A 23,601-nucleotide genomic window follows, 5' to 3' on the forward strand; every position below is an offset into this window, starting at 1 on the left:
CTCATAGAACACTATTAAGGTTTGTGTGGCTAGGAGAGAATACAGTCAATAAGCTATTTGCCCCACACCACACTCTGTAGACAACTAACACACCCTTTTGAGGGATGGCGTCAGAGGCTGGGGAAATAATTAAAGACTCCTGAGGTAGAATTACTTTGAAATGATTGGGAGTGAATCATTGTTAGCGAAGGCAAACACTGTTGAGTGACCATCTATCTTGAGGCAGAAGAAGAGTAATCAACACAATTAACTAACAATCCTTTAACTGACTTGTCTTGTCCAGATGAAAAGTCTAAAATATAAGATGAACGTTGGGTAGCTAGTGGAATCATAGTGCCATAGTTGACTGGTCTCGCTACGGTTGGCTAGCGAACTGGTATGACCCAGCTTGTTATTTCGGTAGCTTGCCATTGTGATCCAAAAAAACAACCAGTTTTAAAGGATTTTCACCTACATTCTACAACATTATGAATGAATGAATGAATGGTCTTTATTGTCATTGATATAGTACAGGTACCAAACAACGAAATTTGGGAGAGGGGGGCTCCCCTGGTGCTAGGAAAGAAAAAAAAAGAAGAAGGGAAAGGAGCTGGTTTACATAAATAAAGGCTATGTACACTATCCACTATACTATACTATACAAATAAAACACTGTGCTGTACTCTATGCTATGCTATACCTATTCTAACATTTCCTATTCTCTGCAACCTTATGTACCCTAGGGTTGTCATATTGCACATAGTGTTATTGCACATTCATTTAAAGTGTCGCAGTTTGCAGGCTAACATTAACACTTACCGTAATCAGCCATGAGGGGTCATTTGACCCCTGTGAGTAAAGAATTTTTTTATATCTTTGCACTCGATAACATTTCAGGACCCTCCTTTCATGACTTTTCCTAGATATGTGCGTTCTACCACCCAGTATCCTTACATTTTCCAAAATCACATCAGGATAAGCTAATATAAAGCTATTTTGCTGTTTTTCTGTGTAGGAAGCAGGCTAATTTACAAGCAGCCAACTAGTGGTTGTTGTATGTAAATAGGAGCTTTAGCATTGTAAAGAGGCGGCTCTTTTAGTAGGTAACAAAAGCACGGCTGTTTTAGTGTTAAAAGTTCAAAAAGTGTGACTCATCTTGCATCACAGAAAGTTTACTACTAGTCAGCCTTGTTTGAGAAAGTTTACACACTCGCAACGACGTTTCAAGGCAACTACACTCGAGGCAGCTATCAGCGCAACACTGCAATCATTTTTATTATTCAACATTTCACACAAGCACCTCAAGTGTTGTAAACCAATGAAATATATAGACAATCCAACCGAAGTTCAGAGAGGAAGTGTTTCAAAAGGTGACCCGTATTGCTTCATGGCAGGTTGCAGGACAAGCTTAAACGTGTGATGTATCTCAGTATGAATGGGTCAGCGACCCTCTTATCTGTAGATATACGCCTCTCCAGACCACTGGTTTCAAAGCAGTCACATGCATGCCTGTGAGAGATATGGGGAGATAAGTGCAGTTGTTGGCGAACCACATCAAAGAGGGATCGGGTGTCTTAGTGAGCAAAGGCAGTGGGGCTCCAACATAAGGCTTTGATCATTCAGAGCTTTCTGATCATTAAAATATTGGATAAATAATTGATTGGAAACACCAGAGCTTATTGTGCACTGTGTCTCTCTCTCTCTCTCTCCCTCTCTCCCTCTCCCTCTCCCTCTCTCCCTCTCTCTCTCTCTCTCTCTCTCTCTCTCTCTCTCTCTCTCTCTCTCTCTCTCTCTCTCTCTCTCTCTCTCCCTCTCTCCCTCTCCCTCTCCCTCTCTCCCTCTCTCCCTCTCTCCCTCTCTCTCTCTCTCTCTCTCTCTCTCTCTCTCTCTCTCTCTCTCTCTCTCTCTCTCTCTCTCTCTCTCTCTCTCTCTCTCTCTCTCTACAGTAGATCCCCCCAATTCATTCCAAAACTTGAGACTTTGACTTTTTGGCTTTTAAATGAATAAATATGTGGTTATGTGACTGAGAGGTACATGGAACGAGAATAAAACACATAGAAACAATTATGTTTGACATTGCTGGGAGTCTGTAGAACTTATGCATATTGACTAGGATTTTGAGTAACACTTTACAAGTGTGAACATGAAAGGCAGAAATGTAAGGTTGTACAGTAGGAGGTCACAGAGACGCGGCCACCGTCTCTTTCCCTTGAGGGTTTACTGTTTTCTGTATGGAAATATCGTGACGTTAGAATTATAAGGTTCTATCTCCATTTTTGTCAAAATTGAGTTTTTTACATAATCTGATCCATTAGGTGTTTATTAATGCCTGTGTGGTGTTATTTTTTAAATGTTGACATTTTTGAGTTAGTAATTCATAAAATACAAAGGTTCCATCTCACAGAACATAATGGAATGTAAAAACGTTGACGATAGAACCTTATCATTCTAAACGGAGATAGAACCGTATCATTCTAAACGGAGATAGAACCTTATCATTCTAAGCTCACGATATGTGACAGCAGCTGGGGAAACCGGGAACAAGTCGGCAACCAATCAAAATGTGCAGACTTCTAATCTGAAAAATGTAAATACATTTCAACGTTGTTGAAAATCAATGACACACTCGCTAGTCAAGCCAAAACTTTGCAATGCAATGGATTGGGTGAGTAATCCCCACTACTCTACACTAACTAGGTAGTAGTGGGGATTACTCACTGAGTATTGCAAGGATGAAAGGATATTAATATTATAAATCAAACAATTATTATGAGGTCAAAGTACACATTGTTAACTTTTATTTGAGGGTATTTGTATACATATTGGTTTCACCAATTAGAAACAGCAACAGCTTTAATACATTGACGCCCCTTTTCCAAAAGTATTTGGACTGTTGCCTTCCTGGGTGTTTCTGATTGGTCGGGTATGTTCTGTCACCTCATTGGTGCAGGCATAAGAGAGCTATCAACGTCTAGTCTTGATCCAACGCGTTGCAAGATTCTTCAAGGTACGAACCATTACAAAGCCTCTAAAACAGGATGGGCATTTCACCGTCTGTTGTGTAAAAAGGTCTTGTGGACAAATGAGACTAAGATGAACTTCACCGAAGATCCATAAATTATGATGCTTCATTTTGTCGCCAATCAAAGTGTTGTTGCTAGGTAGAAACCACATAAAACACTCTATCCGGGTCTGGTCTGGTTAAATGATTAGTACCAGAGCAAGAAAACTGCCCGAGATCCACAACATCCCATCTCCTCTGTGAAAACATGGTGGTGGAGGAGGAGGTGTTGTGGCTGGCACGTGTACGGCTGCCGTTGGAACTGTTGATAATGTAACTGCCGAAACAGAATTAATTATGAAGTGTGTAGAAGCATCCGTCTGCTCAAAGTACAAGCAAGCAAATGCCGACAAACAAACTTATTGGACGGCGGTGCTTCATTTTCAGGGCCAAAAACTTTAAAAGTTATTGACTTAGCCATGTCAATCTACAGTTTTTTTTAAAGTTGAGATGTAAGGCAACCAGACCTCAAAACAAACAGCTGAAGATGGTTGCAGCAGTACAAGGCTGGCCGAGCATTAGCAGACAAGATGCCCAGCATGGGGTTCAGGGGCTCGCAGGCTTCAGGCAGTTATTTCATGAAAGGAATATGCGACCAAAATACTAAACACGAGTGCTTTTAATTTCTATATAATATGAATCTGTCCGAATACTTTTGGTGTTCCTGAAATACAGCGAAACCAATATTTCTCCAAGTAACATTAAATACAAGCCAACAGTCTGAGCTTTAACCTCTTATTAATGTGTTGATTTCAAACCCGACATTTTGGAGTAAACAGACACATAAAATGAAGGACAAAATGCTTCACTGTCAAAATACTTGGAGGGCACGGTATATCAGAGCCAGCTAGAAGGGCTCACATGTATATCAGAGCCAGCTAGAAGGGCTCACATGTATATCAGAGCCAGCTAGAAGGACTGACATGTAATATCAGAGCCAGCTAGAAGGGCTCACATGTATATCAGAGCCAGCTAGAAGGGCTCACATGTATATCAGAGCCAGCTAGAAGGGCTCACATGTATATCAGAGCCAGCTAGAAGGGCTCACATACAGTCAAGTAAACAGTGTCATACTATACCATACTATACCAATACCCTTTTGTCTTAATCAATTGGAATTGAAATGGAAATTCTCACATTTAGATATAGATAGAGAGATAGAGAGATAGAGAGGTAGAGAGATAGATATATAGGTATATAGGTAGATAAATGGATAGATAGATAGATAGATAGGTAGGTAGATAGGTAGATAGATCAATAGATAGATATATAGAGAGGTAGAGAGGTAGATAGCTAGATAGATAGATAGAGTGGTAGAGTGGTAGAGTGGTAGAGAGGTAGAGAGGTAGATAGATAGAGAGGTAGATAGATAGATAGACAGATAGGTAGAGAGATAGATAGATAGGTACTTTATTGATCCCAGAGGGGAATGAATTAAGGCGTTACAATTGAATAATAGAATGCAATAAAAATAAAAATAGACATCTGCACTCTATATATGCAGTAAGAACAGACCAGTATGATTTAACATCCCCCAGCCGGACTCTTATCACCCCGATCGAGCCAGCCAGTGCAGTCTTATTACGCCATGCAGATTCGGAGAGGCCATCATTTCCTTGTTAACTTGCAAAGTACCCTATTGACTCCCCCTCTCATTGTTTAAGAGCTACTTTTTAAAATAAATCTTTTGACCATCTGACCACCGACCGACCGACTGACTACTTTAAAAGAAAGCCCTAGCCTTGAAAGACTAAAAGAAGACAAACCAAAAAACCCTCACCACACCACACTGCACTTTTTCAATAAGTGTGTGTGTGTGTTGGGAAAGCTTGCTGCAGCTCGCTGCTCCAGTGTGTGGTTGTCAGTTATACTCTGTGTACGTTCCCCCCCAACCACACCTCTGTTGTCTCGCCCTTGGAGGGGGTCAGAGGAACCCTCAACGTGTTTGCACTGAGTGAGAAACATCGATGGCGGCCTCTCGGGCCTCAGGGGACAGTTAGTATTATCGTACCCTTCAACCGTTCAACTTCCACAGGGTCCTGAGTCGTCCTATCGGCAAAAAAGGGAACCATTATCCACACGCCTGGCAGCGGCTGCACTCGCTCTGACTCGCTGTGTCGCCTCGGAACTAAATTTGAACCCGTTTTTTTTCTCGTGTGTTATGTTAATGACAAATATTTTGCCCGCGTGATGTGATGGCTTCAAGTTTACGCTAACACGCTTAAAAAACCCTGTTCTCCTGGGCCCCTTGTGCTCTTAATGGTTTAGCACTAATGGGATCGGGTGCTCCCTCTTCCCAACCGTCTTGGTCCACTACAGTTTATTTCTTTCACAGAGTTGGAAAGAAAAAATACCTTTGAAGACTAGGGTGGAAATAGAACGTCTGTCTTTCCCCCGTGCCGAAGCAATCAGATCATTTCACTTCAGTCATGACTTTGGGCTCTCTAGAGACTGACGCTAGTTGTCAACTAGGTTCATAGTGTGAATTGGGTCGGAAGGATGGTCAAGCACAACTGTCATGGCTACTCAGCATTCCGAAAATGTCACACGGGCCATGGGACCTCTGCTTCCACCGCTAAGTGGAGGTGGAGAAACCATGTGACCCGCTATCAAGTGGTTACCCCGGGAGACGGGTTTAGTTTTCCTGTATTTATACAATAAATAGAGGAAACGACAGCTCTCGCACGCACGCACAGACGCACACACACACACACACACGCACACGCACACAGGCAGACAGACAGTAATTAGCCTCAGCCTGAATGAACATTTTAGGCAATTAACCTAACTTTTCAAACGCTTCAAACAAACATCTATTCATCGGAAAAAAACGGCTGCTCTTGAGTGAAGGTAAGGGGACAAGTGTCCTGCGTGTGAGGGACGAGTGTCCTGCGTGCGAGGGACGAGTGTCCTGTTTCTCACAGCTTATTGACATCGTTATTGGCATTCAATTGAGAGAACCTGCTCCACACTAAAGAATGAAGTGTGAACCCTTAAGTGGGAGCCTAAACTTCCTGAATAGGAGAGGGGAGGGGGCGGGCGGGGGGTGTGTGTGTGGGGTGTGGGGATGGGTATTTCCCTTAATACAATTACACCAAGCAATAATGTCACCGGCATGTTCAAACCAATTTTGATTTACAAGTGGACATGTTGCCTTTTCATCAGCTTATTATTATTAAGTGGTGTGTGTTACCCTGAACAATCCCCTCTCGTCCAGCACTCAGAGCGTGGTATTGATCCTCCCAGTATAACAGCCCCTCCTGATTTCATTAGGGCTCGCCGCCGTTAATTACTCCACACTCTAACCTTTCGCTGTTTCATTTGGACCGACAAATTAGGTAAATTAAAAAAGGGAGTGTAAGAAGAAAAAAAAAAAGGAAAAGAAGAAGGAGGAGGAGAGAGCAGAAGAGCAGAATAGCTTGGCGATGTGGATCCCCGAACACAACTCCCAAGTGGCGTAATAATTAAAAAAGTTCATCAATGTTCTCTTTGCTCGTCAAATTATGCAGAAGGAGGGGACTACCCGTAATAGTACCAGAGGATTCATTTAGGGAACTCATGCCGGTTAGATCTGGTGTGTTCGTCTAGGGAGTTTTAGCGGCGGTTATGTGTTTTTCATGTACTGTATTTATGAAACCCGGCATGGATTTTTTTAATTAATTAACTTAAAACGTCATCCTTTTCACTTTCTTGTCAGGGGTTTTTAGGCTCAAAGGATTGTGGGTGAACTTCTCAAAACTGAAATATACAGTATGCTTAATGTAGTAGTGGAATTAACATCTTAGCTTTAAACATTCGTTTACACATGTTGATAGAGTACAAGTGAAGGTCTTGGGGAGGGAGACTCATTTACATTTCTACGTTTTACAAATGTTTCTTCTTTTTTTTACATTTAGCAGACGCCTTTATCCAAAGCGACTTACAACAAATACATTTGTCTAAAGTGAGTCATCTATCCATCAGTCATCATAACAAACAGCCTTCTGAACTCCACCCAGACACCTGTGTCATAAGCTCCTCCTACCTGAAGCTCATAGCAGACTGTGAGACTATGAGTCTATACATATCATATCATATATGAGACTGAGTCTATACATATCATATAATATATGAGTCTATACATATCATATATGACAATATGAGTCTATATGTTACGGTACATGTGGGAACCGGTTTATGCCGGGATTTCACGGGACATCCCAGCATAAACCGTTTTCCCACATGTACCGTAACATATACATCATATCATATACGAGACTGAGTCATACACACTATAGCTTTAGGTAAAATGGGAGGGGACCTGGCTATTGAAAAGGTAGTATAATGTACATTACATTAAGTAATATGATCATAAGCTTATAGATACTGTATAACAATAATAATAATAATAATAATAATAATAATAATAATTCATATTGTATTAAATCAAAGTGATGAAATAAGCATGGGAGAGGGTCTAAATGTATAGATAGTTACATGAAACACGACAGGATGCGAATATCAGAATACATGTAAAGTTTGTAACACAAGAGAATATGCTGGCCTCCACATCCGTCACAGACAGGCCTAATCAATACGGCACCAGAGATCAGGATAATGATGATGCCCTTAATCAATGACAAAGTCCATCATGCACCTCCTCCTCCTCCTCCTCCTCCTCCACCACCCCGGCTGAGGCCTAGGCAGAGTAAAGGCTAAAGAATCTCTGTATTTTGGTGTCTCTTAGATCGCCGATGTCCTTCCCTCAAGGTTAAGAACGTTCTAGAAGAGGTGTAAGCGCCTCAGAAAAATCCGTCGAAAGCCGTCCCATGGACTCAGATAATAGCTTCATCATAATTGGCTCGGTGGTGGTGCTCGGGAGAGCGTTGGAATCGTCGGTTGCAGTGGGAGCTGAACTGATTTATTGCTTGATTTAATTGTGTATCAAAATTTAATTAGGCATGCTTTCAACAAAAATTTCCAAGTGGGTTTTGTCAAGCTGTCCCTTGAAATCAAGCGCGACTGAAGGACGTTCTTCATCATAAATCGACATCTACTCTATAACTTAATAATCATCTTTCAGAAATCATTGATGTGAGCTAATAGATGAAGATGGAATGAAGACATTACCATATCAGGTTTTTTCCCTTTTTGAAAATGGAGAGGTTTTCTCAAATGACATCAAACAGCTGGGGGACTGCATGGGGAAATGGGAAAATAACTTTTGTACGGTGGTGCTTCTGAAAAGTCAGAGGAGGTTGAAGGACAAGCAGGTAGTTGATGATATGCAACAGAATGCCTCTCAGAGAAGAGGTGAGCGACTGACAGGCTTTTACACACATCAGTCACCTTGGCATCCAGACATCATTTTTCCAAGGAGCTGTTTTGAATAAGGCTCCATGTACTACATTGATCTCCACCGCTATGTAAATGCACCATTTCACGCTCTTCTTTCACAGAGAGGAAAAATACCCCAGCCAAAAGGTTATTCACCCTACCGTTGCTTTCTCTTTTTTTCTCTCCTTTTTTTTCACCCCCGGTATTGTAAATATGTCATGGAGGAAAAGGCATTGGAGAGAGAGAGAGAGAGAGAGAGAGAGAGAGAGAGAGAGAGAGAGAAGGAAGAAAAAAAATCCTATTGTAGTGTCAACCTTTGGTGTTAGTTTATCAAGATTTCACAGTGACATATGAATAGTTAATGTGTTTGATCTCTCGCCCCATTGAAATTCTTGACACTTTCCTTCATGGAGAGTGGCAGAGAGCATTGTCCGTTAGACTCTGACGCCCAGGCAGCAACTTACTACCGGGGGCCTTATGTTACGGCGGAGAGCAGAAGCACTTATCACTGTCACCGCCAGCTCCTCCTGGCCAACAAGACACGCCATGATGACACTGATTAATGACTCTCGGGGCGTTCCGTAGAATCCCGCCGGAAAAGACTGAGGGTTTAATTTGCCTCAACTTTTAAGCATACTTTCAGATGGGGCCATATGGTTGACATAATATAACTCAGAAATCCCTCATGGGTGTCAAAATATAGTCACCACCGCGCCACCACGCCACACTGTGTGGTGCTGGGTATAGTCATCCCTGTTACACACCATCACACGCACCCAGAGAGACTCACTAGCTCCTTGTGAATAGTTAACGCTAAACTGAAAGCTCCCTCTCTCTCTCTCTCTCTCTCTAGCTCTTTCTCTCTAGCTCTCTCTCTCTCTCGCTCTCCAGTCTTTAAAAATACAGTGGTTGAAGGTTACTACATAGAGTATACTGTGTGGCGAGAACATACAATGTATCTCACATATATAATATAGTGGGTTGCCATGGTAAGGCCATGACAGAACACTACCACATAGCAGTAGTGTGTAGCACGCAGATAGATAAAAGCCTCTTCCACCACAGTCGTTGCTGCTACTGACAGGGAAGATGGCTACAGTACTGGAGGTACCTAAAATTCCTTCTTTTTTTCTCCTCTAAAATATTAACGAACCCCCGAAATGCTTTGAAACATCGCCCTATCGCTAGCTCTGAGCGCATAATAGCAATTCATTGTCGTGACTGATTATGAACAAAGAAGAAAAGTTATTTCGCTGGCGTAAGCAGCGACTGTCAGTTGTGTGCAAAGTTTTCCTAACTAAAGACACAAGGAGAGAGAGGCACAGTCAGACTAATTAACACAGTGGCATCCATGCATCTTCAGGCTCGCAAACATTCTTAAACTTCACACCCCCATAAGTAATTTTTAAATGGGCCAAGTGGTACATCTACTGGTAAGTGAAAGATAGTGTACCTGTCAGTTGGGCTTTTAATATTACAAATGACAACTACTTTCTGCTGCTTTTTTATTTTCCCCTTTTTTGCATTTTTCCTTAGCTCCCTAACGCACGTTAGGAGAAACGATGGTAAGTTGTGATGGTAAAACAGAAGCAAGGTCAGGTGTTTATATCTTTCAATAAAATGGCAATGAAACATAAAGTAATAGACAGTGTAAAAGGCGGTAGGACTGATTGTTCAAGAAGAACGGCCGCTAAGGATATATAAATACAGGAAGAGGAAGTGTAAATCACGAAAGCGACCACAAAGGCAACATTCTAGATTACATTAATAAGATATCAACATTCAAAGCACTCACTATCCTTTAGTGCTAGCAAACCATAGCCTCCCTTATTAATATTTTGTCAAGCAACACTAACGAATGGAAGAGTCATGCGGAGGAAATTGGTTAACCGTCTTCAGTCGCAGCAAAGCTATGACCATATGCTTGATGACGTCCAGTATGTGGGTATTCGCTCACCGTAAAAAAAACGGTGTCCTTGAATGAAAATGTTCTTATTCTATGAATATCACATTTTAAGGATTATAAAGGCCTATGATGATCTCACTCTATTTGTTCATGGTGGCGTTCATCGACTTGCTAGCTCTACAGTAATTGTCGAGCATACACAGGGAGGGGGATACAGTCCTAGTAAAACATTGATCAGTCTCGAGTCGATCTCACAGTCCTACCCCCCACTCCACGGACACACGTCTGCCCTAAATACGTGTACATATGTCAGTTTGTTGACAGTCGAGCATGACACAAATATGTCATCGGTGTAATTCGACGCCGCGTGTGTGTGACAGAACTGTCTCTCTTCCCCAGCTTGCTCAGCCATTGGGGTCCTGCGCCTGCACCAAAACAAAGTTTCTCTCTGCCAAAACTATATTCTCCAAAAATAATAACAGTATCTATCATAATAATAATCTTGGTAGGCGGCAAGAGTATTGCTCCAGAACGCCCTCTCTCATGGTCTTCATTTTCCTAGCGTCACACTGGTTTCCTGGCTGCAGAAATACACATTAACATATGTTCTCTCAGTGGTTAGTGTTACATCGCATTGGTAAATGGCTTATTATAGCCAGCCCCTGCGCTTAGTGAGCTCCCTTTGAACGGTCCATATGTAGTAAAGCATACCCCATATCCACCCCCTCGTTACCACGGCGATGCATCCTTCCTTCGTCAGGGGATGTCCTCCTTAACATTTAGTCTTTAGAGGACTCTTCATCACGCTAACACACGTGCCCCTTACATGCATGCCCCTGATAGAACGTGTTAATAATGACAAATAAAGGCCGTATCCAGTTCCTGATGGCAGGCGCTGCGTGTAGTAAGGTCATCTGCCGGTTATGTTATTTGTCTTGTTATGTCTTTTTTAGCATGCTGGCTGGCGGTTGCCTGCCTTAGCAGGTTTACATCTCTACAGACTACTGGGGAATCAAATATGCAGAGGACATATCCCAAGCTGTGCCACACCATGATCTGTTCTCTCATAACACTTACGTGTATATATCCTCTTAATGATTTTTTTATACTAATGCAATTTCCCCCTGGCTTCTGCCTCCGGTTTGATATGTCTCCCATCTGAGGGCTAAAGAGGCGGTTTCAGGACTCACGAACGGCCTCGTAATAAAACCAAACCCATGAAAATTACAACCTGTCACAATCTGCATGACATATCGGAGCCGACAAGGCTGTCATAATGTGCAATCCCCTCGGTGACAAAAACACACATAAAAAAAGAAGCTGTACACAAGTTATTGCACGTGGCACTTGGGTGTGGGCACAGGATATTGTACAAAGAAAAGAAAAAAGCCTCAAGAACAAAGAGGTTATGTGAAGGTGAGAAGCATTAATTTGCTTTTAGGCCTATGGGGAGCGACCCTGCACTCATTAGACATGTCCCAAGACAAACAGTCTCGGTAACCCCAGGGGAAGAGTATTCGTGACATCCAGGAAAGTCATACTTTTACCTGGGAGTCCCACTCTGCTGTTCCCAGTGTGTTGACTGAGGAACTAGTGAATGCACTACTTGCCTCAGGGCTGCCTACATACACAGTCGTGTAACTGTGATGCTCTCGAAACCCGGATGACTTTGGACTGGAATTATTATCCCTTATTTCCATTTATGAGACTTTAAAAGAAAACATGCACGATAACACGATAAAGATAGGCGCTGTCTGACAGATCTTTTTCTTCTTTTTCTAATCGAAGCATTCCTTTTCCCGCCCCTTGTCGTAGAAGTCATGCAGTATAATATCAAGAGTAACTAGGGAAGTGTACTTCACGTTGTAAACGGTACGGTTACCCTCAATAATGAAGTGGCACTCGTTTTGTTTTTGTTTTAGTGTCTAATTTAGAGGATTTGTTTACGTGAAATGTCCCCTGCGACCGCTCACTAAGATTGCTATCATACCGTAGTAAAACCAAACAACAACAAAAATGCTGTTGACTAAAAAAAACATACGTAAAAAAAAACAACCCATACCATAAGTTAGGTCTTCGCAGAATAACAGGTTGATGAAACATGTCGTTAGCCTCATAGCATAATTGCCTAAGTCATGCTTCACTTGTGGTCAGCCGAGCCATCGTTGTATGTAGTGTCAAAAATGCCTATGTCAAAGAGATGACTTGGGCAGATAGTGATTGTAAACAAGCACTCTGATAGGCTGATGGCATCTTAGGCAATAATGCACAGTGAATCAGCAGTGTTAGGAGAGTAAGAGTTAGGCAGATATCTCAATTTGGCCGAAATACGACCAACATATTGCAGTTATGCTATGAGGCTAACGAGCACTCTTTGGTTGGCTACGTGGTGCAATTGAGTTTTGAAAATCTATGTTTAAAAAAAATTATTGGTTAGTCTTTGTACTGTCTGTAAGAGTTACATTTGTGCTTCTCACAATGTTCATCAGAGGGGTGATTCTGAAGACTGTACAGTGTATCAAACAGTAGGCTACACAGAGGAGCTTGTCTTAGTACAAAGAACAGAAGCATGGTGTCTGTGTCATCTCGCTGCTTTGCATTGATTTATAACAGGAAGCGGAAAAAAATGGCCTAGAATATAACTAGATCACAAAGGCATTGAACAATACGTTCTCATGAATAAAATCATTAAAAGAAACAGGATTTATATGGTATGGCTGAGTCCATTAATTCTGAATTTGTATTTGATTAATATCTTTTATAAACTTATACAAGTTTCAAGATTCTACAAAAGTAAACATGCACTTCAGAAAAGTTTGGATGCAGCAAATCATAGGTTTAGGGTCAAGGTCAGGGTCCACCGACCATACGTTGTATATAAATACATATAAACTGGGTCAGTTTCTGTCTCCAACTATATCAAACCTGAATGTGAATGTGGCTTCAACCTACAGGTCACTATGCAATGGTGTTGTTGCATAACAATGGATGGTTTGCAGATGGTACGACACACACACACACACACTCACTCTCACTCTCACACACACACACACACGGATACGGACACACACGCGCACACGCACGCACACACACACACAGGCACACGGACGGACACACGCACACACGGAAACACACACATGGACACACACGGACACTCACACACACACACAGACACACACACACGGACACACACACACACAGAAACACACACACGGACACTCACTCATACACACACACACACACACACACACACACACACACACTCACACTCACACACATGGACACACGTGCACACTCACACTCACACACACACGTTTTAATTTTTTTCAACACCCCTATCATGGGCCAGATTACGATTCCACAACACCCAACAACACTCTAAATAACACGACACATTGAATGAGGTGTGTTCATCCAGGCATAATATTTTCACTCACTGACTAGACTTCTGGTTTCTGGATTAAGCTGTAAAAGAGGCTAAGAGGCTAATGCGTTAGCCGTCTATGGGACAGGGGCTAAACTAGAATCCTGCAGCACACAATGACATCCCATTAATAGGTTTGGCGGGGGGTGGGGTGGAGGGGAGGGGGGGGGTTAGCGGGAGAGTACACCCGGGCAAAAAAGATCTCCAGGTGGATACAGCCTCTGACACCGGACTACCTGCCCTCCGCCATCTGTGGCGATTTGACAAATGATCCCATATCAAAGGGGCTTGCACTGATTTGGGACGTAATTGATTGGATGTGAGGCACTTAAATCCCTGATTGGTTTAGCCGAGGCCGGGGGAGGAATATAGAACGGCTCGGGAGAGGAGGCTAGGCAGCAGAGGTTGTTACCGACCGCAGGTAGGCTATGTCCTGTACCTGGGAAGAGAGAGGTGGAAGCTATTCGCTAGTTTCCATAGCTGTGAGACATACGGTACAGTACAGTGTAGTGTATGATTTTTGTCTGGTTTCTTTCTGTCCAAAATCTTCAATACAGTATTGGTTTTTCACACTTGAAACAAAAAGGAGTATGGATGGGAAATCGTGTGGTGTTGTGTTGTTTTTTTCAGATATGGATCGCTTCCATATATACGCACACGTACTGTAGGTTTGGTCCAAATGAGATTCTGTTGGCATACGACTTCGGGGGGGGGTGGATGCTTGAATCATATTTCATTCATCCTTTTCCAGATATCTTAATATCATTCATCTTTGTTGCGAGAATCACGGCACAGGGGAGGTGACATCTTTACTTAAAAAGGCAGGCTAGTCGCTGCTAGCATATCCCCCCCGAGGATTGCCACAACCTCATAAACCATTACTGAAGGAACATTGTGAGAGAGCCAGGCCGGTCCTAAGAGGATGTTTAGAATACTAACCACATGGGCGTGAATAAATCTCCTCCCCATCCTTATGGAGAGGAGGAAAAAATCGGGACTTTTTGCAGAACCACAATTCTGATTCCTTCAATTCGGAAGAGAAAGCCATTTTCTGAAATAATGACTGAGGAAAAGAATGATGTTTTTTCGTTTCTACTGAACTGAATTTATACAGTATACATTATATTGTTGTTGCTTTTGTTTCATATTTCATTTCCATGTTCTTGATCAATTTAAAGCGAGCCTTGTACTGTACTATTGGGAGGCATGGCATTTCTGAGTGTAACTACATATATATATATGTATATGTATATATATACCTATATATATATAGGTATATATATCTACCATCATTGAGTACCACCATCTTATCCACCACTTAGGTACTCACTTTGAAGCACCATTTTTACTTTCATGAAATCGGATCATAGTTTATTCAAGACTTCTCTTCACACAACTCTGTGCATAGTACACACATTTGCACACATTCCCAATATTCTTAGAGAGAGGAGGAGAAAAAAATCACGTCGATAACTTTCGGCTGTTCTCTTTTCAGTCTAGACTCCACTCCTCACCATGGGATGTGCTCTCCTGCGCTCCCCTTATTCTCTGAAACCCTATTTAGTCATCCTGGAAGCACTTTGCATGCCTGACATTGCTCAGACTAAAAAACTACAAAGGCTACTACTGCACACGCACACGCACACGCACGCCATTTCATTCCTCACACTCTTTCTCAACCGATTATTAACACTGGTAACATCTCTCCCCCCGACCCAGACACCCTCTCCCCCGGCCAGGGGAACGCAGTCATGCCACGGTGGGGCACGGGTCGACAAGCATGCCAACCCTTTGTTCTAAGAGTAGCGCGCTGGCCCTGCGAGCCCCTCCGTGGGTGGGCACACACCACCAGAGGAGCCTGGGAGGTGTAAAGATGAGATCCACACAAAAAAAGAGTTCAGGCGAAAAAAAATAAAAGATATAAAATATTGTTGCCAAACTCACAGGCGGACCAGCCAGGCCCTCAAGCCAAGGCAGACCTCCCCTGGCCCGCCTCCACAGGGCAGGGTGCCATTTACGTGTGACCGCCCCCCCCCCCCCCCCCCCCACCACCGCCGCCTCTGTTTCCCTCACAGAACTGGTTGGGACCCTGGCGCTCCTTTCGGAGAACTGGCACACGTGCACGGTCACACATGCACAGTCTAACTAGAGATACAGTTTCCACTCCATTTTTAAATCCCAACTGACAACACCTACCTGTTCTCCCATGCATACAACCTTCCCTACCCTTAACCATCTCCCCTAACCTTGCCAGCCCCCCCCCCCCCGACCCCCTTTTCCCCCCCCCCTCCCCTGGACATTGCTTTGTTAATTGTTTCCTGTGCCTGTTCGTTAACACTGTGTTCTAAGTGCTCATGTTATCTGTTGCTTGTTGTTTCTGTGTTTTTCTGTACCCATACTGTCTTGAGTATGCGCTTTTGAGTCCCTGAAAAGCGCTTTATAGGTATTATTAATTATTATTATTATTATTATTATTGTTATTATGATTATGATTATTATTGTTATTATTATTATTATTATTATTAGTTTGTCTGCAGTTTGTGGGTCCTCCTCTGCTTTTTGCAGGTACCCCCACTACCCCCCTGTAGAGTTTCTCTACACAAATAAAAGAAACAGTAATTTTAATAATAATATTTTTTTTATTGCCATGCAATCAACTACAGTCAGTGAATAGTTGGAATTTGGTATTTTATGCTCTAGGCAAGTGGTCCGCCGTAGACGGCGAGCCTGGAGCCGTCAGGCGGTTCAGTGCCTTGCTCAAGGGCACCTTGACACGTGGCCAGCTGGGGGTTTGAAACGCCGAACTGCAGACCTTTGCGATCGTTAGACGCCAGCTCTATCTCCTGAGCCACCGCCACCGCCACCCCTCAATTCTCTCAGTTCTCTTCCTTCTCTCCGATCGATGCATGACCATGGTAGACATCAAAGAGTAGTATTTCCACATCAGCCTTTGTCTCCTGCACACAGGAGATTTCTGAGGTTCACCTTCCAGATTGAGACTTTCTAACCTAACCTATTACTATTCGCTCCGTCTCTGGACCCCATGGACATTTTTACAAAGAAAGCCCAAGCAGCCCTACCTAGCCTCTGTTCGGGGACACAGGCTTGAGAGGGTCCTCTACCCTTACATGGATGGTTCTTTGATATGTCTGTAAACCTTGGAAAACAGGCTACAGAGCACACACAGGCGCTCCTGGTGTCGCACCTGCACGTTATACGCTTCAGGATAAACTGTGCTAGAAGCTCTCTCACTCACACCGACTCCAAAGGGTAAACTTTGTCGGTCGGTTTGACTCTGGACTGTCTCGGCTTGAGCTTCCCCCCCCCACTCCGTTCCCTCACCTTGTGCCTCGAGGCGTTTTGGCCAGCCACAGCCTGTACTGGATGTGTCTACTTAGCCCAAAGCTCTCTACTCGGGGGGGGTCATGGCCTCTTTGATTGAGGTAGTCCCACTTGGCCTCCTTCTCATGCGAGACTTCTAGGTATGGGTCATCGCCCTCCGCCTGGATCGTTCTCTGCATCAGTGCAGAACGCGTGAGTGCTTCTCTCTGCGGTGTGCCTGACGGACACACTACACCATCGGAGAGACCCCCACACCCCCCCCCCCCCCCCCCTGCTGAAAGGACAGGGGGGGGGAGTCCCTCTCACGCCAAGTCGTGACGACAGACGCGTTCACGAATGATCGCCATACGGTCCACCTCTATAAGCACGGCCCGAAAGAGCGACGTGCTCAATATCTACTCCGTGTTTCTAGGCCCCTCAGGCTCGAAATAGACTTTTGGTCCGTTTCCTACAGGGACGTCATGTCCTCGTCAGGTCAGACAACACGTCCGCGGTGGCGTAGGGTCAGTCACAAAGGAGGAGGGACGCGTTGGAGCAGCTCCTGGCCGTAGCACGAGAACCGCTGATTTGGAGCGGTGGCCATCTGTTGTCTCTCTGAGCGACACATGTACCAGGCAGGCTGCGTTTGGGAGTGGGTTTACTGTCGGGAGAAGGCCCCCCCTAACAGGGGAATGGCGACACCATCTGGAATGTTCCGACACGTTACGGGCAAGGCCGTACATACCGTATATATCTCACCGTATCTCAGAACAATGCACGTTGTTGCTGTCTGTTTCTTCGCTATAACAATTCACAACGCTTACCGTGGGTCGTTTTATGAGAGGAGAAGCACGTCGCGTCGGTCTGGTTTCCAGGCCACCTGTCCCTCCCTCTTGGGACTACTTATTTGCCGGGGTCTCAATGCGCTCCCATGCGCTCGATTTGAGCCATTGGGAGACCGGTTCACATTAGGGCTTTGTCTCGTAAGACGGCTTTGTTGCTTTCCTTGACCCCCCGGGCTAAACGAGTTAGCGACCTCCGCGCCCTCTCGGTTAATCCTTCATGCACTCAAGTTGGCTCCCGTGGCGACACAAGGGGTTACGATACATCCCAACGCTGAGGTCGGTTGTTCCCGAAATAATGTCTATGACGTACGGTATATAGTAATAGTAGCGCCACTACTGAACTGTTTTCCTTCCATTCTCCCTCCATTTCCTTCTCTGGAGGACAGCAGGCACCTGGAAACGCTCGAGGCACGATGGCGGGTGGGGGGTGATCAACTGTTTGTGTGTTTCACCAACCCCTCATGGAGTGGGGCACTATCCAAACAATGCCTTTACCACAGAACTGTGGAGGCTATCGCAGAGGTACATGATGTGTACGGCTTGTCTTCAAGGATCACATTTACCTCACATGAAGTGTGTGTGAGTGTGTGTGTGTAGGTGTGTGTAAGTTTAGGTTTGTGTGTGTAGATGTGTGTGTGTGTGTGTGTGTGAAGGTTTGTTTGTGTAGATGTGTGTGTGTGTAGGGGTGTGTGTGTAGGTGTGTGTAAGTGTGTGTGTGTGTGTCTGTGTGTAGATGTGTGTGTGTAGGTGTGTAGGTGTGTGTGTGTGTGTGTCGTCACAGAATTGTGGAGGCTATTGCAGTGCCAGACAGATCTGAGGCCTGCATGCTCCCTTCGGGAGTTCGAGCGCATCCCACTAGGGGGGGGTTGCCACGTCTTGGGCTCTGTTCAAGCCACACACACACACACCTACACACACACACTTACACACACCTACACACACACACACCTACACACACACACACACACACACACACACACACACCTACACACACTTACACACACACACACACACACACACACATTTACACACACACACACACACACACACACACACTTCAAGTCTATGTTTCTCAGATTTGTGCAGCTCCTGTTGGGCTTTCCCCCTCACACTTTCATGAGATTCTGCTGGTTAGTGTCACTGCACCTTCTATTGCAGCATACTGTATGTACTGTTCTGTTCTGCTGTAGATTGCAGTAGACTTCTCATCTCTTCAGGCTACTATCTTAACTGTCCCTCCTCCTAAAGACCTCTTCATCCCCACTACATCCCCTGTACAGTTTCTCTACTGTAAATAAATAAACAAGTCAAATAAATACCCTAACCCTAAATAATAATAATAATTCGTACTTCTTCGAGCATTGTGACTGCCAATGGCCCCTGGTACTAGTATGGGTTTCTTTTTCTCGTGACGACTGATGATTAGATAGATGATTCACGTACTTAAACAAACATATTTTCTGTAAGTCGCTTTGGATAAAGGCATCAAAATTAAAAATGTTAAAAAAAAATGCCCAAAATGTAAATGTACACTCCTTGGTGCTGGAATTCAGTAGGGTGAACTGGGTATATTTGCCAGTACTCTCAAAGCTTTGGCAAGCGGAGGGGTTATGGAAATGTCCCAGACATGAGATGTCGAACTGAGTCGACTTAAAGACAGCTTGGGGCTACGGGATGTATCCTCGGTTTTCTGAAGGAGATGAGGGAGACACTCTTTAACAGTGCTTCACAGAATTAAAATGGCCGTGCATTGCAGTAGCCTTTTTAGTCTAGGCCTGTTCCAGTCATGATTGGATAGAGGTTTCATCGAACAGGGAACACAGTAGTGCATGTCTAATAGTGAGATATCTCCCTTCAGAGAACCAGGGTTAGGTATATAAGCTTAAGTTCTCTACAGTCATAGCTGTCATACAATGTAGAGTACATACCATTCTGCCAATGGCCGCTGGCCTGAGCTAGATTACTTTTCCTGCTACGACGGGTTGGTTGACGATTCACTTACTTAGTCAAATGTGTTGGTTGTAAGTCGCTTTGGAATAAGGCGTCTGCTAAATGCCAAAAATGTAAATGTAAACAATGTAATAATAACAGCTACCACTGGCGACTGTGACTAGTCGTTGGCTGCTACATGCAACCATGCAGTCATGTTACATGTACTGTATGTTACCTACATGTTACACGGCGGCAGATGAAAGCTTCGCTAATGAAGCCACAGCGAGAGAGGAAACCGTGTCGCCAGAACAAGGCTAGGACCGTGTGTTGATCTCTTCTTTTATAGTGTGGGAGGCGTGCAGCACAGCTTACCTTTTGCCTTTTGACATGGGCATGCTGTGCTCACTGGTGACAGATGCTGCACAGGCCTGGACCCAGAGGTCACAAATGACCTTTCAGATTGTCTTTTTGCTGGGTTTTTTCATTCAGTCACGCTTGCATGTTTGTCCACTGAGGACGTCCACCGATGCTACCTCAGGCGCTTACAATGGAAAACATGTGAGTGGGAGCATGATGTGTACGGCTTGTCTTCAAGGATCACATTTACCTCACGTGAAGTGTGTGTAGGTGTGTGTGTGTAAGTGTGTGTGTGTGTATGTAGGTTTGTGTGTGTAGGTGTGTGTGTGTCTGTGTGTGTGTAGGTTTGTGGTGTAGGTGTATGTAAGTGTGTGTGTGTGTGTGTAGGTTTGTGTGTGTGTGTGTGTGTGCGTGTGTGTGTGTGTGTGTGTGTAAGTGTGTGTGTGTGTGTGTGTGTGTGTGTGTGTGTGTGTGTGTGTGTGTGTGTAAGTGTGTAAGTAAGTAAGTGTGTAGGTGTGTGTGTGTGTGCGTGTAGGTGTGTGTGTGTGTGTGTGTGTGTGTGTGTGTGTGTGTGTGTAGGTGTAGGTGTGTAGGTGTGTGTGTGTGTGTGTGTGTAGGTGTGTGTGTGTGTGTGTGTCTGCTGCCTTGAGTTAAGCATACTACAAAGCGTAATTGCGGCATGACTAGGCACTTGTCTAGGTGCTAGAGGGATTTTTACATTTTATTATACGAATAAAATGAATCATCATGAGTCATCATTAAGAGGTGTTCATTTACTAACCGCTGTCCCTGTGTGTGTGTGTGTGTGTGTGTGTGTGTGTGTGTGTGTGTGTGTGTGTGTGTGTGTGTGTGAGTGTGTGTGAGTGTGTGTGTGTGTGTGTGTGTGTGTGTGTGTGTAAAAATGCTTCAATCCTGAGCTTCAACATCAGGGCTCTATGACAGTTGTGTGTGTGTTACATTCGTACTAACATACTAGCATACGATAAATTGTGACATTAGAATTATAAGGTTCTATCTCAATTTTTGGTCAAAATTGAGTTTTTTACATAATCTGATCCATTAGGTGTTTATTAATGCATGTGTGGTGTTACTTTTAAAATGTTGACATTTTTTAGTTTAGTAATTAATAAAAGACAAGGGTTCAATGCTCAATATCTCTAATATGAACTACCCGCAACGGAGATAGAACCTTATAATTCTAAGCTCACGAAATGCTACTGAAAATAATATCTAATAAATAAACTGAAGAAAAAAAAACGATCGGAAAATCGAATAAATAATAATAATAATAATAATAAAATAAACAAATAAAAATCACAGAGTGACATCATGGAGCCACAGAGTGTTTTCCCCATTTTAATTTCAGGAACCTGGCAGAGGCAAGGTGCAGAAAGCACCCCATACGAGGAGAGGTGGATGAACCCCACCCCCTTCCCTCACTCTCTCCATCTGCCATCTGCCTCTTCCCATTATGCACAAGCCACGGACTTTCATTGTCTGGTGTTGTGCCGTATTGAATAAAATAAAAATAAAAACGCTATCCACAGATATGATGTTACCCAGAATCCATCATAACAATTGTTACTATACACCTGCCACTACTGTCAGAAATATTTTTTAACTACATTACCCAGGTTGCCCCACCACACACCTGAAGTTGCGAGACAAACTGTTTATTAATCATTAATGAATTATCCACGGCTAAAATAGCAATATTTTACAGTTTTTAGCGTTCGTTGTTTTTACCAGAAGAAAGAGAAGAAAAAAACAAACATGTGTCTCGGATGAATGAGAAGTGAGTTGGTGGACAGACAATGCATATAATATGAGTTATTATTGTAGTTTAACAATGTGTAGACCCCTGAGATGGTAAAGAATGCAATGTGTGACCTTTGCAGAACAGTCACTATGGCAACCGCGAAGCCCCCGGACGGCCAAGTTGCCCACTCACTCGGACAGCCGTTAATCATATCTGCTCAGATCCTGGCAGAGCAGAATTTGGCCAATGTGTCAAGAAGCAATTATGTATACTTAGTGGTTCTTCCCACCCATCCCCTCCCCTCCCCTCCCCTCCCTTTTCTCTCCCTTTCCCTCTCTCTCTCTCTCTCCCTCCCTCTCCCTCCCTCTCCACACTCTTTATATAATCACAGAGCTGACCGTTTAGAAAGCCCTCTGTTCGTTCGATTTTCTTTTTTCCGAGACGATGCATACCATAGCAGAGGAAAGGGAAGGAAGGAAGGAAGGAAGAAAAACATCCCTAAATGCCGTATAATCAGATGTTCCTTTTTATACAAATCATACCCACACACATTTTTTTTTGCTCATTATGGTTTCACCCTAGTCTTGTGAGTGACATTCCAAATTACCCTATGGCCCGCTGCATTCTCCTGCATATTGGTTTGTGCTGGATCACGGACACTAATGTGAGTCGACGAGAGGGAGATTATGTTCTGCTGGTTTCAGCTCGACGTTAACACAATCTGCGAGTCCGTGAGGCTCGCTCGCACGCGTCGCATCGGTCCAGATCAGCTGTTTAAAAGAGCGTCTGACAGCGACATGCGGGGCGGGGGCGGGGGGGGGAAGAACTGCAACGCTCCCTAGATCTCAAGGACGGGTATCTAGGGTATCTTAGTATTATGCAAACTTTAGTTGGTTGTGTAAAGGGGACACAGGAGTCATCAGTAGGTGCAGTGTATTGCCTCAGACTAGTGTCTCATTAGAGGTGATCTGAGAATATGAGGATCCGTGAGAGAAGGACGTGTCGGCAATTAGAGTGTCATTTGAGTGTTGACGCGACTCCGAACGAAAAGCTGATTGCCGTTCTCATTATTTCACAATGACAGGGGGGGGACGGGGAGGATGGCGGTGTATTATTTACTGTCACAAACACAGTCCAGCCAGCAGCTTTTCCAATGCACACCGTCACAAAGTCACTTTTAGAAAGGCTGCGCATTTGCACTTCTGGGGGGGGGGTGTTTGAGATGACCGCTTGATGACAGCCTGTCAGGCCGAGAGACGACCACCTCCAACGGGTTTTTTCCTTTTATCAAGTCCGTCCGTGCCTTGGGAGCCTCTCTAGGCCTCACCGAGTCAGTGAACCAGAAAAGGACATGGACCAATATTTAACACTTGTGGCTATCGGCTAAGTGAAGCGAGAGGGTGTGAATTTCGCCCTAACACAATCACGTTCACGAGGGGAAGGCACTGGAGGAAATCGGTTCAACGTGTGATGATTGCTTCGATAGTCCTAATTACGTAGAGTTAATTAACGTTGAATAAATCTTGTCCCTCTCAGGTCACACTTCATAAGTGTTGCGTATGCCATCAATTTATATATAGTTGAGTTGAGCACCTCATTGTCATGGGATCGACTCTGTAGCCTACAAAATTAAAGTACATTTTTGTAAAAACCCTAGAAAGTTGATAAACTAGAGATTCGGTGACTGAACGAGGCAAGACC

The 23,601-nt window shown here is 43.9% G+C and overlaps 1 protein-coding gene across 2 annotated transcripts in view; it reads right to left on the reverse strand.

The window, feature by feature from the left end:
• Positions 1-23,601, reverse strand: part of pcdh11 (protocadherin 11) — a gene marked incomplete at both ends in the record, with an annotated part of 142,344 nt that overhangs the window by 62,027 nt on the left and 56,716 nt on the right. The gene's annotated exons all lie outside the window — the stretch shown is intronic.

Source organism: Nansenia antarctica, assembly GCF_963989245.1.
Source record: "Nansenia antarctica genome assembly, chromosome: 3".
Classification (NCBI taxonomy): domain Eukaryota; kingdom Metazoa; phylum Chordata; class Actinopteri; order Argentiniformes; family Microstomatidae; genus Nansenia; species Nansenia antarctica.